The sequence below is a fragment of the Pseudophryne corroboree genome, chromosome 5 (genome assembly GCF_028390025.1).
Source record: "Pseudophryne corroboree isolate aPseCor3 chromosome 5, aPseCor3.hap2, whole genome shotgun sequence".
In the NCBI taxonomy this organism is placed as follows: domain Eukaryota; kingdom Metazoa; phylum Chordata; class Amphibia; order Anura; family Myobatrachidae; genus Pseudophryne; species Pseudophryne corroboree.
The window spans coordinates 374,751,810-374,772,020 of NC_086448.1; positions in this window are offsets into that span (position 1 = coordinate 374,751,810).

Consider the following 20,211-nt stretch of genomic DNA (forward strand, 5'->3'; position numbering starts at 1 on the left):
GGATTGCTGGGTAATGTTGAGGAATCTTATATTATATTACATGTTATTTTATATTAATGTCTGGGGAGCCAATTATTGAAAAGTGAACTCTTTGGAATCATAATTTGATATATTATTATTAAAGTGAGTTCAAACATGGAAATCACAGCTCTTATCATCTGATTGTTTATTTACAGGCAAAATCAAATCATACAGAATACGATATACACAGTAGTGATATATATACTAATAATATTTATGCTTCCTTAATTAAAGAACCAACACAACATAACACAGTTTCACAAACTTAGACAATTACTAACATAAAGTTTATGCTTGCAAGTATATAGGGGGTAATTCAGACCTGATCATAGCAGCAAATTTTTTAGCAGTTGGGCAAACTGTAAAAATAAAGCAGCTAGAATTTACTCTACACAGAAACAAAATAAACCACCCAAATCTAATTTTCTGCACATGCTAGATTGGCCTGCATGCTAGACCACTCAGCACACATCTCCCTCCACATCTCCCAGTTTGTACAGCCCTTAACTATATTTGTTTGTCTTGGGTGTTAGCATCAACAATTGGGACTTGTTGGTACAGTAGAAGTTCAATAGATCCTGTGTTGTCATCTGGCCTGCAATATAACTGGACAATGCAATAGGCCAGCTAGTTTATAATTGCCAAAGGTAAGGGGGTACACACGGAGAAATCAGTGCTTAAATTCTAAGCAATCTGACTAGATTTCTTAGAAATTAAGCACGGATCTCTCCGTGTGTATGTGGCCCCGTGCGTCACTATCGCCAGTGCCAGAGTGGCCTGCATGCATGCACAATTTAGCAGGTCACTCATTTCACCCAGCTGTGTTGCAGAGTCAGGGCCTCTGGGGATCTGGGTGCGGCTGTGGCAGGGAGGCACTTCTGTGATATCACGCACAGTGGAGGCTTCGGGGCTCAGACAGCCTGCGGCGCAGGGAGGGCTATGAAAGCCTTCCGCTATGCAGCTTTCATAAACATCTATTCCAGTATATACAAAAAGGACCAACTGCACTAAGAAAAATCACAATTAACATACAATATTCAATTAAAACCAATGGTATGATGTTTAATAAGAACATGTAAAATGAATGAATAACATTATTCACATAATAAGAAAACACACTAAAAAAGAGCCTTAAAGCCAATCTCTAGACCACAATTAGTCTCTCTTGGGGCAGTCTGTGTGCAAATGCCAGCATGAACAGTAATGTGCTGATGAATAAACAAATTGATCCTGCAGGACAATATTATTGTAGCATCCAGTCTGGAGATGAATAGTTACCAAATCACTTGTGGTGTTTAGCCGGGTATTCCACCTAGCGAGGGTCCTCTTTATCCAACACAATAATCATGGTGGTTCTCCCTCTATTAATGTCCACAGTGGAGGGGACTGGAATCTCCCAAAACAAAGATGGTTGTGCAAAGTCCTGCTTGACTTTCAGCAATGCCCTGGTCAGAGATTGGAATCCCTAATGCGTTTTGCTGTCACTTGGCAGCTTTATCAAAGGTGATAAGACACTGGCTCAATTCCCTTATATAGGGGCAACAATGAACACACATAATTAACACAAGCAACACCTGTAAAATGTTTAATACAGACACAATTATCAAAATAATCTCATATTGCTTATGTATCAGCAGGAAGACAAACCCTTTCTATTTATCTGATTAAAATAAAAAAAATGAGACCTCCAAACAATAAAAAAACTATAATAAATTTAATTAGCTCTATTTGACCCGATCACATGATCGTGGTCACATGACATATTGGCTCAATGGACTCAACCTAGTAAGGTCCTCTCACATCAACAACGAGTGTTACCATGGTTGCCCCGACCAATCAGGCTGCACGGCCCTGCATTCCTGGTCACGTGATCCCCTATCAACCCTATACTTGTATTTCCGCTGGCCTCTGTATTTCCGGTCACGTGCCCGCAGCCGTGTGACGTGCCCGGCCACGTGACCGGTCGACAATGGACAACAACAGGGTATCCTGGATCTAAACCTGGCACTACGTAATTAATAATATTGTCACATGACTCTCGGCCCTCTTTACAGGATCTCCTTAGCCACTCCTTCTGGGTATGACGTGACCAGTCACCTTACCGGCCGCCCAATGACAATGGAAAATACCAGGGAAGCCCAGCTATTCTATCTGATATTGCATCATTTCTAGTGTCACATCACTCTTATTCTATTCTAAACCCACATGACTGAACCTTTAATCGAATAAATCCTTACACTTTCCCAAATAAATAACCCATATTGACATAAATAGAGGTTCTCTTTTCAACATCTATTCATTGATGAACTAATAAAATGATATAAATTTATATTATAAGATGTTAATCATAAATAAAGCTGTCAAAACAAAAAAAAACAGGGCACTACTCAGGAAACAGAGTGTATACAGGATATAATGGAAGCATAAAGCTGAAATGTAGAACCATACAAGATCTACTTAAATTCCCAGTTAAACTCCACCATACTTGACCAACAGAGTCAGAATGGGGGAAACAAAGTCTTAAATAACTGAATTAAGCTCCATCGCCTCATTCCCACCCTGTCCACCCGTTTTTGACGAGGAGATCCGTTCTGCACATGTGCATAATATAATGCTTAAATATTTGAAAAAATACTTTTTCAACTTTATTTAATAAAATACATTTTAAAAAACAATGTTGTTAACGCTTTTGAAGGGAAAAATCGTCAGTTAAGTGTTAAAGGCTCTTTTTAGTGTGTTTTCTTATGATGTGAATAATGTTATTCATTCATTTTACATGTTCTTATTAAACATCATACCATTGGTTTTAATTGGATATTGTATGTTAATTGTGATTTTTCTTAGCGCAGTTGGTCCTTTTTGTATATACTCGTTTATGTAATTTAGGGTGACCAGCTATCACCCTATCCAACGGCAGCTCAGTTACAATGCCTGTTTTTCATCATTTCTTGATACATTTATGCCAGTGGCTGCAGCAGCTTTTGTTCCACCTGTGCCACGGCTAGGGAGTGGGGATTGTTGATGCCAGAGGGGGCAGGCGGACTGGCAGCAGGACATAGGATGCTGTAGTAAAAGGATTTTTTTTCCCCTATCTAGAGCGCAGAGACTTGCTGCAGATGCAGTGGCATACCCTCTTGTACCTTTTTGGCAGGTACAGTACCTTTTTTTATGGTCTGTACCAATTTTTGGCTCCCCAAACTTCCATTGAAAGTAGAGGAAAAGGGGCATGGACATTGCACTTTACCCGTGTCCACGCCCCCTTTTTGAATTTGTAGCAATTTTTATGTGTAAATTGTTGGAGGGTATGTTGCTGCAGATGCAGTGGGCTTATTTTGGGGTGTGAACCTGGAGCTGCAGCTCCATCAGCCCCATTGTTAATCCTGCTCTGGGAATACACAATGTCACGATCCGGGTATCTGGACGCCATTACCTGCCTTTCAGATGTCTCCTGAGGCTCGCTCAGCGTTCCAAGGCCGGATCTCATCTGTGTCCACATACTGCACATTCCTCCTGTCACGCTGAGATGCTGTCACAGCGGCGCCATGTTTGAATCCTGCATGGCGTCTCCCGTTCTCCGCCGCCGCTCCTGTGTTATAGTTGCAGGTTGTCAGAGTGGTGCTTCATGTCTGCCGCGGCCTCCGCTGTCATCCACGAGTCTCAGCATACACTTGTCAATCTGGCGTCTCCTGTCCTCTGCGGCCGGCGCCGCCATTACTGCTATGTTTCCACATGGTTTCCAAACTAGCTTTCCCTCCAAGTTCTAACATGGGCGCAGCCATGTTGGATCCAATCACATGTCTCAGTTCCTCCAATCCACTGCCTCTGGAAATCTGCATAATTGCCCAGCCAATGCCTGCATTGCTGCAGGTATAAGTATCCTGTGCCTGGGCCAGGAAATCGTCAGTGCTTTGTTTGTCATACCTTGTTCCAGTCTCTCTCCTGTGGTTGTGTTTCCAGGTTCCAGCTCCTGTCTCCAGCATCCACCAAAGAGACCCGCACCTGCCTACCATCCTGCGGTGCAGCCTGACTCTGCAGTCCTCCGTGGCTGATCCAGTTTCCAGCTTCCAGCTATTTCATCTGCTTCCAGCAGTATCCATTACCACCGGTAATCATCCTTCAATTCCTCTGTTTCCACGCTCCCTAGCATCTTACTACATTCACTCCGTGTTTCATCACCTGGCTGGTTCCACCCAGCATTCATTCAGTGACTTTATCATCTGGCTGATTCCATTCCGCATCCACTCCGTGTCTTACCACCTGGCTGGTTCCATCCAGCAATTACAACAGCTGATTCAAGTTACCAACTTCATCTGTTCCATCTACTGGCATGTTCCTTGGATATCTTCACTACTACAGCCAGGCCTGGTAAGTGAAAGGAAAATCAGCCTCTTCTTGTACCCCTCGATTTGATGGCCACTGACGTCAGTGAGAGCAATCCTTAAAATTACAGATTATACACGACACCATGTAATTAAGAATCACTCTGCGTTTATTGTTCATAACAATGGTATATAAGGCATCATTGTCTAGGGAGGGATTGGAATGTCCAGGGAGGGGTAGGCAAAAGTAAATATTTTATTGGTTTAACTTTACTGCATAGGAGGGATAAAACAGGCTACATGGGGGGGATGTAGGATACAGCCTAGTACTTCATCTAGGGGTGGTGATTTCACACAGTTCCCAACAAACTATGGGTGGAGCTATATTCATTTTATGCAATGCAAGCTAAATCCAAGGCAAAAGAAAAAGAAACAATATTTACACAATGCACAATGACAGAGGAGATTTAACCCTTCAATCCCCTCTTAGAATCATGATTGTTATACGACATGATTCTTCTGTAGAGCCCCCTTTTTGTTTCTCCAATTTTTTAGATATTGAACATAATCATCGGGGCCTTTGCTATCAGAGGAGGTGATGGGGCTAGTGGTAACATCATAATACATCAAGACTGTGTCAATACCTTTAGATGTGAGTTTCTTTCCACAGGGAATCACACAATAAACTATGAGACCTATAAAGATTAAAGTTATTATTATGAATATACTTATTTGCACAAGAGCCTGTTTCCAATTTTCAATCCACCCAAAATATTGGCTCCATGGGTTATCAACACCTGAATTTTTCTTAAGTTCTATGGATAAGGTTTCTAACTTGTTTATGGCTAAAGTAACCTTACCGTTGGGACCAGTGTTGTCAGGAATATATGTACAACAGCCTTCCACCTTACTAATGTAAACACATGTACCGCCTTTTTCTGCTAGAATCATGTCAAGGGCCATTCTATTTTGGAAGGTCATTTGGGAAGTGGCTTCTAGCTGTTCAGCTATACCTTTAAGAGCATCTTTGGTATCATTAACAAATCTTTGTTGATTATAATATATATAATTAATCCAGGCTACGTTTTTATTTACAGTTACTATAGGGAACAATGATTCAAAACCCGCAGCCACCTCATCTCTAGCTTTGAACTCATTTGGAACACCTCTTGGGACCCCTATAGCATCAATGTATACGTGGGGGTCAAAGCTACCTCCTGGGAGTGCTCTTTTCTTTCGATTAGCAGGAGTATTAGAGGGAGGAGTGGGGTCATCGGTGATCATTAGGAGTGGCATTATGACTTTGGCCAGGGCACACTCACCATACCATGGTGTGTCTAATTTACTTCTAAGTTTCATATCCCCACATATGTAATAAATGTCGCCTAATGATCTAGTTTGGTTGACTAAAACAGTTGTTCTTTTATTTGCACAATACCCTGGTGGGAAGGTTTTTAAATTTCTACCTGTGGTAGTGTTAGATGTATAACAGGTATAGTTTCCAGGATATATGGTTATGGTGCTTCCTGGGTTGGGATTTTTTGACAATATGGGATATTCCCTTTTCCACATTTCGCACTGACTGTCATTTGTTTTGGTGTCATTAAAAAGGCTGAAAAAACAATTTTCCTGTTCTAGGGGTATATTAAGGGGCACTGTACCTAGGTGGGGCCTAGATTTGCCACAGACATAACAGTTACTTTTATTATGTTTGCTAGCACTATACTTCATCCATTCTAACCAGAAATTGATGTCAGAGAAACCAGTTTCAATAGCTAGGGTGTCTTTAAAGGTGGGATTGTTAACGGCCATCATATCCTTGAAGGTGGTTATATGAGGTTTCAAGAGGTTGGGGCGTGGTTTAGGGGGCTTGAGCTGGGCATACTTTTCATTGTTAAACATATCCTGTAACAAGAATGGTGTAAGGGATGGGTTTAAAAAAAAGGATTCACCTAGGACATAGGTGCCTGCATCAGTAGACTGGGGATGTTTTATGCTTAATATGAATTTACTATCACATCTGTTTTGTCTATGAAGGGTAAGACGGGTAAGCAGGGACTCACCATATTTGTCTTTTCTTGAGAGAGCCTCTTTGGGCTGGTATCCATAACTATGGCCAGAATTCCATCCCACTGATCCCCAATACGCACATTTATTTCCCCAATATTTACTAGTAACACAAATATAGGCTTCAGTGGGGGTATTACGTGTACCATACTGATCACACTGCCAGGCATAATGTTTGTTAAGACAGGGAGCAATGGTACAGAAATCTATTTTATAGGCGGCAACCTCAGTATTGGAGGAGTTATACCAAAATGTGTAGGTGCCGGATTTTTGTGTAATGTCTACTTCAGCTGTAGCTTGGCAAGTGAGGACCATTAGGATTATCAACATAGTCCCCAGGATAGAGGTAGGGGACAGGTTCCTCATCCTCCTCTGTTCTTCTGTCTTCGCTAGGTGGGAGGTCAGGGCTGTCTGCCCCCGAATCACTTGCTTCCCTCTCTAGGTCTGGTCTAGGAATCTTTTTCACTCGGGATGCATGGATCCAGGTGGGGCTTTCCTCTGTCAGGACTGCTGTTCTGGTTACTGCTACGACCTCTGTCTCTGGACCGTAGGTAAAGTCTCCTGGGCTCTTGTTCCTGGGGAGCACCTTCACCACGACTCTGTCTCCGACTTTAAAGGGGTGTGTAGGTTCCTGTGGATTCAAAGGGTTTTTACAAACAACCTCATGTTCAATTTCATTCAGTTTTATTATCAGGGACCTGACATACTCTTCTCTGATAAGTTCTAGATCTCCCTCCTGTATTACTAATGGTTTCTTAGCCCAAGGTGTAGGGAAGGGCCTACCCATTAATATTTCAAAGGGGGAGTAACCCAAAGTCTTTTGTGGTGTCATTCTAATTTCTGCCAAGATAATGGGAAGGACTTGCTTCCATTTGTGGAAGGTGCCTCCTGTGGCCTTCCTAAGCTTGTCTTTGAGGGTCCTATTCATGCGTTCTACGACCCCTGAACTCTGCGGGTGATACGGGATGTGGAACTTCCATTCCACCTGCAGGGCCTTTACCAAGGCCTGTGTAATTTTTGCTGTAAAGGCGGAGCCTTTATCACTATTGATTTGCAATGGGCACCCCCATCTGGGGATGATTTCCTGAGTTAGGATCCTAGCAACTGTCTTTGCATCCTCAGATTTAGTGGGGAATACCTCTGGCCATCGAGAGAACATGTCTACAATGACCAGGGCATACTCCTGTTTACCAGTACCTGGGATATGGGTGAAGTCAATTTGCAGGTGTGTAAAGGGTGTGGTGGGATATTCAAGATGCTGATGTTTTGCCTTGTCAGGGTTGTTGGGGTTGTTTCGCAGGCAAGTGATGCATCTACTGACATACTGATCTACTAATGACTTGGCATCCGTGACATAGAAATCATTACGTAAAAGTAAGGTAGTTGTTGCCTTACTGTGGTGTCCTATGCCATGGTAGTGAGCAATAAACAAGGGTGCACTGGACTGGGGTATACAAGGTTTCCCCTCTTTGCAGATTAATCCTGTTTTAGGATTCTTCTGCAAAACTGGGTAAGTCCAGTCAGCTAGGTCGGCATTGGAGGCTGAGGCCTGTAACTGGGTGATCAGGTAATGGTTGTCGAGAGCTGGGGGGGTCATGATGGTCATGTGGGCCTGAGTGATGGGCTGTGAGGCTGCATGTTTGGCAGCAGAGTCAGCAAGGGCATTTCCAAGGGAGACTGCATCCTTCCCCCCGGTGTGTGCCCTGCAATGGAGGATTGCAATGTCAGAGGGTAAGGTTATGGCATGCAGAAGGTCAGAGATGAGTTGGGCATGTGATATGCCTTTTCCATCAGCTCCAAGGAAACCACGGCGTTGCCAAATGACCCCATGGTCATGCACGACGCCGTACCCGTATTTGGAGTCAGTGTAGATGGTGACTGGTTTATTCCGGTAAAGGTGACAAGCCCTTGTGAGAGCAATGAGCTCTGCAGCCTGTGCTGACTGGTAAGGAATGGGCTGTGCTTCCAGAATAATGTCAGGGAGAGTGACAATAGCATAACCCGCTTGGTACGTGGTGTCATTGGGTCTGCTACAGGAACCATCTACAAAAATGACATCCGCGTCGGGGACAGGGACAGGGGACATGTCCAGTCTGGGGGATGTTTCAGACTCAATGGAGGCTGAGCAGTCATGGGGTTCAGGAGGGTGGTCTTCAGGACCTTTGAGCCCCAATAATAGGAACAATCAGATATCCACTGTCTGCAGTAATTTACCATACCCAGAAAAGACAGTAGTTCCCTCTGGGTAGTTGGGGTGACCAGGCCCAATACAGACTGAATGCGCTGTGGACTGACTTTCCTTTCCCCCTGAGTGAGCACAAAACCTAAGTAATCCACATGCTTCTTACACCATTGCATTTTTGTTTTGGACACCTTGTGTCCACATTCACAGAGCCAGTTTAACAGTGATATACCATCCTCCCGGCAGGCCTCCTCAGTTTGACTACAGAGCAGCAGATCATCTGCATACTGTAGCAGGACTGAACCATGGTGAGGTTGCCAGGGCCCCAATGTGGCCTGGAGTACAATGCTATAGACAACGGGTGCGTCAATATAGCCCTGGGGTAAACGACACCAGGTGAGTTGCTTGCCCTCAAAAGAAAATGCAAAAAGTAACTGTGTCTGTGCATCCACTGGAATGCTAAAAAATGCATTTTTTAAATCAATCACAGAAAAAATTGCAGCATCTGCAGGGATAGCTGAAATGAGTGAGTTAATGTCAGGTACAATGGGTGCTATGGGCACAATGAGTTGGTTAATTGCCCTGAGGTCTTGTACAAACCTTACACTACCATCTGACTTAGCAACAGGGTTGACTGGTGTGCAGTAAGGTGAGATTATGTGTCTGAGAATGCCTTGTTGGAGAAACTGTTGTATCATTGGTCTAAGACCTTCAACCTTCTCTTGTGACAAGGGGTATTGCTTTTGATAGACAGGTTGTGTGTCAGGTTTCAGGGTTGCTCTATATGGTGTGCAAGGAATGAGGCCAGTGTCATAGGGACCCTCCGACCATAGAGCAGGGTTCACTTTGTCAAAATCAGGTGTAATGTCTGTTGCCTCCCACACCGGTAGGTGTGGGGACTCGACCTCCAGGCCACTGCTAGTGGGTGAAGGGAGAATGGAGATTTCGAGTTTGCTAAGAAGATCCCTTCCCAGAAGATTAATTGGACATTCAGGTATTACAGTGAAATTGTGTTTACCCATATACGTGCCTCCCGTGGTTCTGACACTAAGGGCATCTGTCAGGTAAGCATCTGTGGGTATCCCATTGATTCCCATTGAAGGAGCAGTCTTTTCCAAATGACCATCGTACAGGTCGACACACAAAACACTAGTAGTTGCCCCGCTATCCACCAGGAAAGGGATTGCTCTCTTTCCTATAATCAAGGTTAGTAGCGGTGGGTCCTTCCAGTGTCTGGTGAGTTGGGCAAAGGCTGGGATACCCTCCTCCGGGCCCCGTCAGTGGGAGGGATCCTGCCAGTCAACTCGGAATCGGACATGATCCTGAAAGGGGTTGTTGTGTGACTGTCGGGGATGATCCCGGGAGGGAGCCGGAGCTTGGGGCTGTCGGTGGTTTTGTGGGGGACAAGGGCAATCCCTTGCCCAGTGATCGTCCCTTCCACAGTTGAAGCAGGAGGTTTGTTTCCTGCTGGCAGAGTCAGGGGGGTGGGGTGGCCTGGCTTGTGGGTTTTGATATCGGGCTGGATTGCGGGGTGGGCCAGTAAAGTGCTGCTGGCGTCTATCTCCCCGGTTTCTGTGATTTTGGTAATTATGAGTTGGGGCATTCTGCAAGGGTTTTTTAACATCAAAGCATCCTGCAGCTTCCTTTTCATATAAGTGCTTTTCAAATTCCTTAATATTATCAGAGGTCCAGGAAGAAACACCTTGCTTAACAGGGACCATAACAGATGGCAACAAGTTATTTACAAAGGTAGAAATTAGTAAATGGTCTGTATCTACAAGAGTAAGACCTGCATCTTCAGACCAACACTTTTTAAACCTCTTCCAAAACTCAGTGACAGTTTCAGTGGGCTTTTGTTTACATGCTACGGCAATAGGAAGAGAAGCTCGGGTTTTAAAAATCTCTTTCATATGGGTCTCAATTTCCTTCCACATCTCCGTTACACCGTCCCCAGTATTGAGAGGGTAGCGAACGGCATCGTTAAAGGTGGTAGGAGTGTTTATGGTGGGAATCTTTTTCCAATCCCACCCGTTGTAATGGTCTATAACCCCATCTATGATCAGCTTCATATCTTCTTGAGTATAGCTGCGTCCTGTGCAAGCCTTTTTCAAGTAAGCTATGCAGCCGTCAGGTGCAACAGTGGGTTTGGGACAGTTCTTAACAATTCTGTCTAAATCCTCTATTTCAATGGGTTTCTTTAACAACTGATCCCCTACTGTCATAAAGGGCAGGTGCTGGGTGGCGACACTGCTGGCATCAGCACTGTTTTCAAGGAAACCAGTGCCGGATCGCGTTATGGAGGGGGTAAGAGGGTGGTGAATGATAACAGTTGAGTCAGCGTTACGGCGGGAGGTGATTTGTTTGTTAGGAGTAGGGGCACTAGGGGCGGGGGTGGTTACGTCTATGTGGAGGGTACTGTCAGGGGGGGCTATTCCTCCTGAGCCTCCTTCTCCTTCCCCTTCCCCTCCTCCCCCTCCCCTTTGCATCGGCATTCGTGACAAAGCAACTGAGCCTCCTTCTCCTTCCCCTTCCCCTCCTCCCCCTCCCCTTTGCATCGGAATTCGTGACAAAGCAACTGCAGCTAACAGATCTGTGTCTTTTAAGGAGGGGTATAGGGGACTGTAGGGCGGAGGAGAAGAGTTTTTTAGAAACTTGTTGCTTCTAAATTCCTCAGCTTTGTGTAGTCGGGAAGTTACAGATTTTATTCTACGCTGTTTCTGCTTGATATTCTTGTCATACCAATGAGGTGCTATCGTGAGCCATTGCTCTCCTCCAGCACGCATATATGTCATGTCCCATTGTGGGTCATGATCATACCACGGCCAGGCTTCCTTATCTTCCAGACAAAGACCTTTGACCATGTCCATATAAAAGGGATAATTAATACCGTCACGGGGGAATGGACTGGGGCTGCCAACTTTCTCTGTCCACCCCGCTAAGTTATCTACCCAAGGGTTAACTAAATAATAATCTGTGGTGGAGTTACGGGCAACATATTCCTTACATGTTTCTCCTGGTAAAGGTGGAGGATAAATGACTGTCTTACTCTGACCCCCTCCCATAGTAAAGAATACAATCTACACCAGCTTTCTACGCAATTTCTACAACAACTTATAACAACTGTCTATGCAATATCACAACAAAAATGCAGTTTAAAAAAAACCTTCTATACAATTTCACAACAAAAAGACTTTCTATGCATGCATTAGCTAACACCAGTTAATTAGTCATTGACAATATCACAATATTATCTGTATAATGAGAACATGAAATCTTTTGACGGGTACGCTTACCTTCGTACAAGATGTCAGAAAAAATACAGCGTTTTAAACAGGAAGCAAGAAAAGAGTTTTGAGTAAAGATATCTGGCAGACGAAAACTTACCAGCCGTCTGAACCAAATATAAGAACTTATCACACTACAAACATACAAGAATATATAGGCGATCAAATCGGGGTATTTTCTACGTTACGTATAGACCCCAGGTCTATTTTTTAAGTATCCCAGATACTAACGTCTTTGGAGAATTGCGCTTTTCTCAGACGTATCTTTAAGTCCCAGACATTAAAGATTATATGGTATCCCTGATACCTGTTTTATGGCTTTACATAAAACTACGTAATATTAAGTCCCGGACTTAAATATTACCTTGTCACGTGTTCCCGGAACACGGAGCGAGTTCAAATTCAGTGTTTGAACGCAATCCCTTACGGAAAAGACAGACAATGAATTCTCTATCTTACCGATTCGGGGGCGATCAACTGAATCCAGGACTGAGCCCCCACTTGAAAGGAAAATCAGCCTCTTCTTGTACCCCTCGATTTGATGGCCACTGACGTCAGTGAGAGCAATCCTTAAAATTACAGATTATACACGACACCATGTAATTAAGAATCACTCTGCGTTTATTGTTCATAACAATGGTATATAAGGCATCATTGTCTAGGGAGGGATTGGAATGTCCAGGGAGGGGTAGGCAAAAGTAAATATTTTATTGGTTTAACTTTACTGCATAGGAGGGATAAAACAGGCTACATGGGGGGGATGTAGGATACAGCCTAGTACTTCATCTAGGGGTGGTGATTTCACACAGTTCCCAACAAACTATGGGTGGAGCTATATTCATTTTATGCAATGCAAGCTAAATCCAAGGCAAAAGAAAAAGAAACAATATTTACACAATGCACAATGACAGAGGAGATTTAACCCTTCAGTAAGGTTATTCCATCTAAGAACTGTAACAGCTGTTCTTACCTACCAGTGTCCTGTGTAACCATTTCATGATCAGAGTGCTCCAGGAATCATATTATTTATCATTGCCATTATTTACCTTGAATGCTGTTTGTTTACACGGAGTCTGTTAATAAACTTTTATTTTGACTTTTACCTGGTTGTCATGGTCACACCTTCGGGTTTCCTTTTAACACTTACATGTCCAGGGGTCTGATTAAACCTCCCCGGTTTAAGTTCCTCTCAGCCCCTACAACTGATGCTTTCTCCTGTCAGCCAAAACCCTCAGTTGTGACACTCAACACAAGATACAGAGCCTCCCATTGGATGTAACCTATGTGGGAGGGTGTTTCTCGCCCAATCAGCTGTGGACTGGGTGTGATAGACCTGCTGCTAACTCAATGAAAGCTCCTAGCCACGCCCAGCATTATACGCACAGTCACTCTGGGCTATTATAAAACAGATTATTATTATTTCTTAAATCATCTAAACATTACCATATTTCTCACTATAAAATATATTTCCATCCTGTTCACTATGGTTAGAATCATCATTAATGTTTTACTTGAGACAAGATACCTTTTCCTTATAATATTGCTAAATTATATTTAACGCAAATTACCTATCTGGCAACAGTCGCCCCCTTGTGGCCATGAGAAATTATTTTGATTGGCCACACATTAAACTACCGTAATTGTTTCCAATACATTTTAAAACATTTCTTCAAACCTTTTGTTCTAACCATAATATAAACCATAAGTTTAACAATAATAACGCTTGTGCATTTTAAAAATCTCTAAAGTATCTTAGCTTAAATGAAGGCAGAAGGCATTACTGGGCTAATGGATATGTGTGCAAGTATTTTGAAAGACAGTGATTGCTGTGATGAAAGGGCTAACAACAGGGGGGGGGGTTCTTTCTTGTGAGACTGGTAAACCTTTGGATTTGTTCATACTGTATGTCAGTCCTTAGGGCTGCAATGTAGATTTTGCTGGATTGTAGCAATGAAAGGGTTAAAGGAAACCTTTTTCCTGGTAAACTGGAGCCTTTTTGGAGTCTTGTACCATTCAGTATACAGGTTGCCATCTTCACTTGTGACCATACTGCCTTGCGACATCATCAGGGTACAGACTTTCTTCAACCATAGCGTTTGCTGTGTGGCGTGGCTCCTTATTCTGGAAAAATCTTGGAGCTTCAGAGAAATACTCTTGTGGGGAGAGAAGCTTGTTAAACCATGCCAGATACCTTTTGTAGGCCCCAGCAGGGCTTTCTGTTTGTCCAGACCTGTAATAAAATTGTTAGGGTGTCAGGGCAAAAATACATTTTCATCCTTGGTGATACTTTGTGTCATTGTTGGAACTTGGAGGTGGTGTTTTCAGAATGACACTCTACATGTGGTCTCTCTGAGAGACTGTAAACATTTGCTCTACCACTAGATGGCACTGACTGCTGGGTGGGGATTTCAAAGGTGTTGGAACTTTGTGTGGGAATATGTACCCCCAAATTAATTCCATGGATCAGCTCTTTAAACATGTTTGCATGTGAATACATTTCAGGGTTTACAAGTGTAACATCTTCAGGTATCACTGGAGTTTGTACAACAGAGAACATCTCTACCCCTGTGTGCAATTCACTGTTGTTGTCTGTGTTGACAGTTTACCTTTGCCTAAGGGTGTAACAAATTCTTCCATCACAATGAGAACTGTTAGAGTGGATTCAGTACAACCACTCTCCTTCTCATACTCTGAGTTGCATTTATCTTTCCCCTTGCTAGAGACAGTATAGGGGATAACCCATATTGCTCTTACCTTGTTTGCATCAATGCACTTTTTGAGGATAGATATATCCTGCACAATATCACTTTCTTCCTCTATCAGAGGGTTGTTTGTTTATAGTATGTGTGACCATAACAGCTTCTATAGGCTGCACATTGATGCAGTCCTGCAACATGTATCTGTCATTCTCCATGTCAGGATCTTGTCTGATTAGGTCATTCTTGACTTCTGTAGACTTGGTGTACAGAGTCTCAAATACAGCAATACTATTTCTGTTGGATGTTTCTGTTATCTCTTCATGAGAGATCTTGCCAGTTTGATTAGAAACTGCCAGGCTTTTTGCTTTTGCTTCAAACTTTTTCTGTTTATTTTTCTGCCCTTTAAGGGCTTTAATAGTGAATGCATTTTTGCATTCATTTTCAGGCATGCTTTACCAAGACATGAACCTGATTCCTCTTTACTTCTCTGTTTTGCTTCTAAAGTTGCAGTTCTGCGCATTTTCTTGAATGCAACTTTTTGCATATTCAACATTGCACTCATTTTACAATGTTATATTTATATATTCCTTATTTTTAGTACTCAAATAATCCTCTCCTTAAAATTGATCGGTTTCTTAAGGTTCCTCTAATATCTGGTACATACATTAATTTATTTGGAAGTACTCATTGACATTCCCACTGTGCACGTGTTTTATTTTAGGCCTTTAAATTCTTTATTTGTAACCTATTCCACTGTGATCTTGTAATTTGCTGGCAGGCGTCCAGCCCTTTGTGCCACTCCTAATAAATATTGTATTCAGTTAAAACAGATACTGAACAATTCCATGCCACCAATATTGAATGTTGGAATCGTATATATCATATATACAGTATTTATTTATTTATTATATCATATATTGATATGCTTATTTCTTATATCTGCAAATATATTATCATGGGTTTACCCATAGGTTGGTTCATAACAATAGTGGTGATATTATCACTAGTCCAATCACACAGCAATGTACATCACATGAACATTCCTATACATATGCATGTGATTGGCTCATGTGGTTTTAAGGAGCTATATCTCTACTGTCCATGACATATGTACAGGCAAAGTGTAAACATACTTTACAAAAATATATAATCCTGGCTCATTGACTATGCAGGTATATCTATTGAAACCAACAACTACTGTCCAAGCAAAACATCTATGCAAGTGGTAAATATACTTTATGCAGGGACGTATTTTCTTGGCTCATTAAACATATAAAATGTATGCCTTAGGGGTACAAGTCTATTGTCCAACCTTACAGACACCTATATAATATTTGCAGATTTTATGTATAACTTTAAAGATTCCAAAAATACGTTTGAAACACGGAACATCAGCTCTGTTTCACCAATACTTTATTCTAGGTATACAAAATACGAAAAACACAGTGGTAATAGGTTTTCATAGATATATCCCCACCATGATTCTGCAGATTTGGTAGCCAGCTTATAGTGTCTGCTACTCCTTTTAAATATTATAATCAGATAATCAGATACTGGAATCTCAACGTCCCATCTGGGGTGCCAAATGTTGAGGAATCCTATATTATATTACATTTTGTTTTAAATTAATGTCTGGGGTGCCAATAAATGAAAAGTGGACTCTTCAATAATAATATGTATATTTTACAATATACATTTATCATATATATCTGCAAATATGTCAGTCTTACAACCTAGGTAGCCAATACATATATGCAGTACTCATACATATGAATTTATTAAATTATGATTCCAAAGTGAATTCAAACATGGAATTCACAGCTAAAATCATCTGATTGTTTATTTATAGGCACAATCAAATTATACAGAATATGATAAACACAGTAGGAATATATATATATATATATATATATATATAATATTTATGCTTCCCTAATTATAGAACAAACATAATATAACAGTTTCACAAACTTAGACAATTACTAAAATAAAGTTTATGCTTGCAAATATATAGTTACCATCCTAGGAACATCCCTCATTCTTCCGCCTGCACTTAGCTTCTTCTTAACTCCACATCTTCTCTCCTTCTCCCTCCAACTCCTTCTGATTTCAACTTCCACTAACTACTGACTGAACTCATCTACATTTATACCATTACAAACTGGCATATTCCTATTGGTTCCCCTGTAACTGATAACTGCCAGATTCCAAAGTGTTGTAAAACATGTCCAATTGTTCTGCCTCAAGGTGGCAAACAGGACATGTAGTCTGGGGCCATAAAGTGTGTTACTTCCTTAATCATCAAAGATCTTCCTTTGATTATTTAAAGTGTAACTATATTTGTTTGTCTCGGGTGTTAGCATTAACAATTGGGACTTGTTGGTACAGTAGAAGTTCAGTAGATCTTGTGTTGTCATCTGGCCTGCAATATAATAGGCCAGCTAGTTTATAATTCCCAAAGGTACAGGGCCGGTTCTAGACCTTGTGGCGCCCAGGGCAAAAGTTTTCATTGGGCCCCCCAACAGACAAAACAGGGTTAGTGCATGCCATAGCTGCATGCCAAAAAATAGGGACGTGGTTTCATAGGTCATAGGGAAGGGGTGTGCCCACAGTAGATTTGCCCCTGTAGCTGTGCCCCCTGTAGTTTTGCCATCAGTAGCTGTGCCCCCAGTAGTTTTGCCCCCTGTAGCTGTGCCATCACTAGTTGTGTCCCCTGTAGTTTTGTGCCTATAACAACAGCCAGGACTAGCAATTCAGACATCTTGGCAGCAGACTGTAACTCTTAGCCAACTGAGAGTCAACTCCTCTGACTTGACCAACATTTGGACAGTCGCACCTAAGCTGAGTCTATATGAGACTGGATTGCTTTACATGACTGGCAGGGACCTATGCAACCAGAAGTGAGTTATAGGGGTGTATTCAATTGCAGCCGGATTTGTTCTGACTGTCGGAAACCAGGGCTTTTCCGACAAAGTTTGTCAGATTCGGACTGTCAGATAGGATCCGACTATTCAATGCCCTGGTTTACAACAGCAAACTTGTTGGAATGGTTCCTTCCCGACTGTCGGATTTCTGTAATGTTTAGTAAATGGCTTTCCGACAGAACTCTATTCAATTGAAGATTGGTGAAACCCTCTCAATGCTTTTTTTGAGGTGGAATCCGACAATGTGCTTCCGACTATTTTTTTAGGTGGAAACTTTAAATTTTTATTTATGTGTGTGTGTGTGTGTGTGTGTGTGTGTGTGTGTGTGTGTGTGTGTGTGTGTGTGTGTGTGTGTGTGTATTTATGTATGTTTATTATTATTTATATATATTTTTAAAGCCACTTCAATATATATATTTTTTTATAATTTTTTTTACTCGTGTTTTATTTACCAATGTTCTTGAAAACCCTGAACCCCTCTCAAGCTGAATGTGGCTCTGACACCCCCCCCCCCCCCACCACCCATTTTCTACCATGACAGTCTATTTGCTATGTGCACCCCCTGCTGTGGTGTGACAAGGACAACCATTCAGGTGAGATGCTGAATGGAAAAAATGGAAAAAGAAACAACAAAAACTCCAATTCCTTTTTACTAAATACCCTTTTCTCTTCAACAGGTTTCAAATGTTTGAAAATCTCTATTGTATTCAATAATAAAACTTCAAAACAATTATTTTGGTGTGTTTCTTGACCTTGATAGTCCATTAGGTTTTTATTTTTGTAGAGTACTTGAAACAAATAGAAAAATACGCATAAGTACTTGGGAAATAAAAATATGTCATGGTTCTCAAAACATATCCCTACAGCTGTTAGACAACTACACAGCCCAGCATGCCCTGGCACCAGGTGGCAGAGAATGTTGGAAGGTTCAGTTCTACACGAGTCTTGAACAGGATGGGAATCCTTTAGCCCCCCAGCTACTGTAGAACTGCACATCCCAGCATGGCCAGCCACAGTTTTTCTAGTAAGACATTTTAAAACTGTTGCAGGCAATGCTGGTATGTGTATTTCACCATCAGCAGGAGGGCCAAAGGGTGAAGACCCATGTTCTAGAGCAGTGGTTTCTGGCCTAGGTACACAAGTACCTCCAACAGTGCATGTTTTCCAGGTCTCCTCACAGGATTGCAAGTGAATTCATTTGGTCCACCATTGTGTATATTGAAATGTGTCAGTGAATAATGAATATACCTGTTCACCTGCTAGGTAACCTGGAAAACTTAAACTGTTGGGGGTACCTAAGGCCCTCTATCTATTGTGGAACTACACATCCAAGCATGCCCTGCCACCTGGTGGCAGAGAATGCTGGAAGATGAAGTTCTACAAGATCCTAGTTCTGGCAAGGGGAACCTAAGGCCCTCTAGCTGTTCTGGAACTACACATCCCAGCATGCCTTTGCAAACAGTTAAGCTTCTTGGACATGGTAAAACTGTTGCTGGGCGTGTTGGTATGTGTAGTTCCACATAGGCAGGAGGACCGAGGGTTCTCCATCCCTGCACTATGCTATGGGTCTGCTACCTGTGGCTCTCCTGCTGCTGTCAAACTGCTCATCCCAGCTTGCTCTATCACAGTTTTGCTATTAAGAAGACATGCCAAAACTGTGGAAGAGCATGGTGGGATGTGTAGTTCTACAGCTGCTGGAGAGCCACACAGTTAGCAGACCCATGGCCTAGTGCAGTGGTTCCTCACCTCGGTCCTCAAGTACCCACCAGCAGTTCATGTTTTCCAGGTCTCCACAAGTTTGCACGTAAAATAGGAGAGAATATACTGTATTAACCTGGAGAAGGCCTAAGGAAGTGATAAACCAGTGATAAGTGCAAGGTGATAAATGCACCAACCAATCAGCTCCAATATGTAAATGAACAGTTAGGAGTGTTAGGCGCCGGGGTCCGCTCGTCGGTGCGGCCCGGCGCCTAGCAACCAGGGACGCCGTACGCGTACAGCTGCCGGCTCCCTGGCAACGTTAGACGCCGGGCGCACTGAGCCGCACGGACCCTAGCAACGGGGACGCCACTGGTGGACCGCGTTCCCCGTTGCTGGGTCCAGTTAAAATGATTGTGCACCTGTTTCCTGGCCGTGCAGCAAGGCAGCTGCACGGCATTTATGTAATCAGCCCTGTCAGCAGCTGATTGGAGGACTCCTGTTTATATGCACTCTCAGGGCTTCTCACAGACGCCGGTAATAGCTTCCTGCATGCTGTCCTTGTTTGCTGAGAGTCTGTTTCCAGTCTTGCTGTATCCGGTCGTTCCAGTCTCCAGTAATCCTGTACTCGGAAGTTGTCATCTTGTTCCTGGAGTCCTGACTGATCACCGTTTAACATCCAGTGGTGTTCATGAGTCGCGGCTTTGCCGTGTGTTGCGGCTTGGCCGCTTTACCATTTATTATTTGTGTTTTGGAGCATTTTGCGGAGGGTTCCGCTTCCACAGGTCCACTCTGGTATCCGGCGGTGCTGGGTAGGAGTATTGGACAAGTGGATTTTTAGTTGTCCTTTTCCCTGGCGGTTTTTCCGCACATACTTCAGGTCTTTGCTAGTTAGCTTGTTGCCCCTGGCCTGTTGTCAGTCAGAGGTCCTCTTGTTATCATCCTGCCTCGGATTTCCCTTTGTCTCTCATTAAGACCGGGGGGCACCAGAGTTGGGCAGACATAATCCGCCCTTCA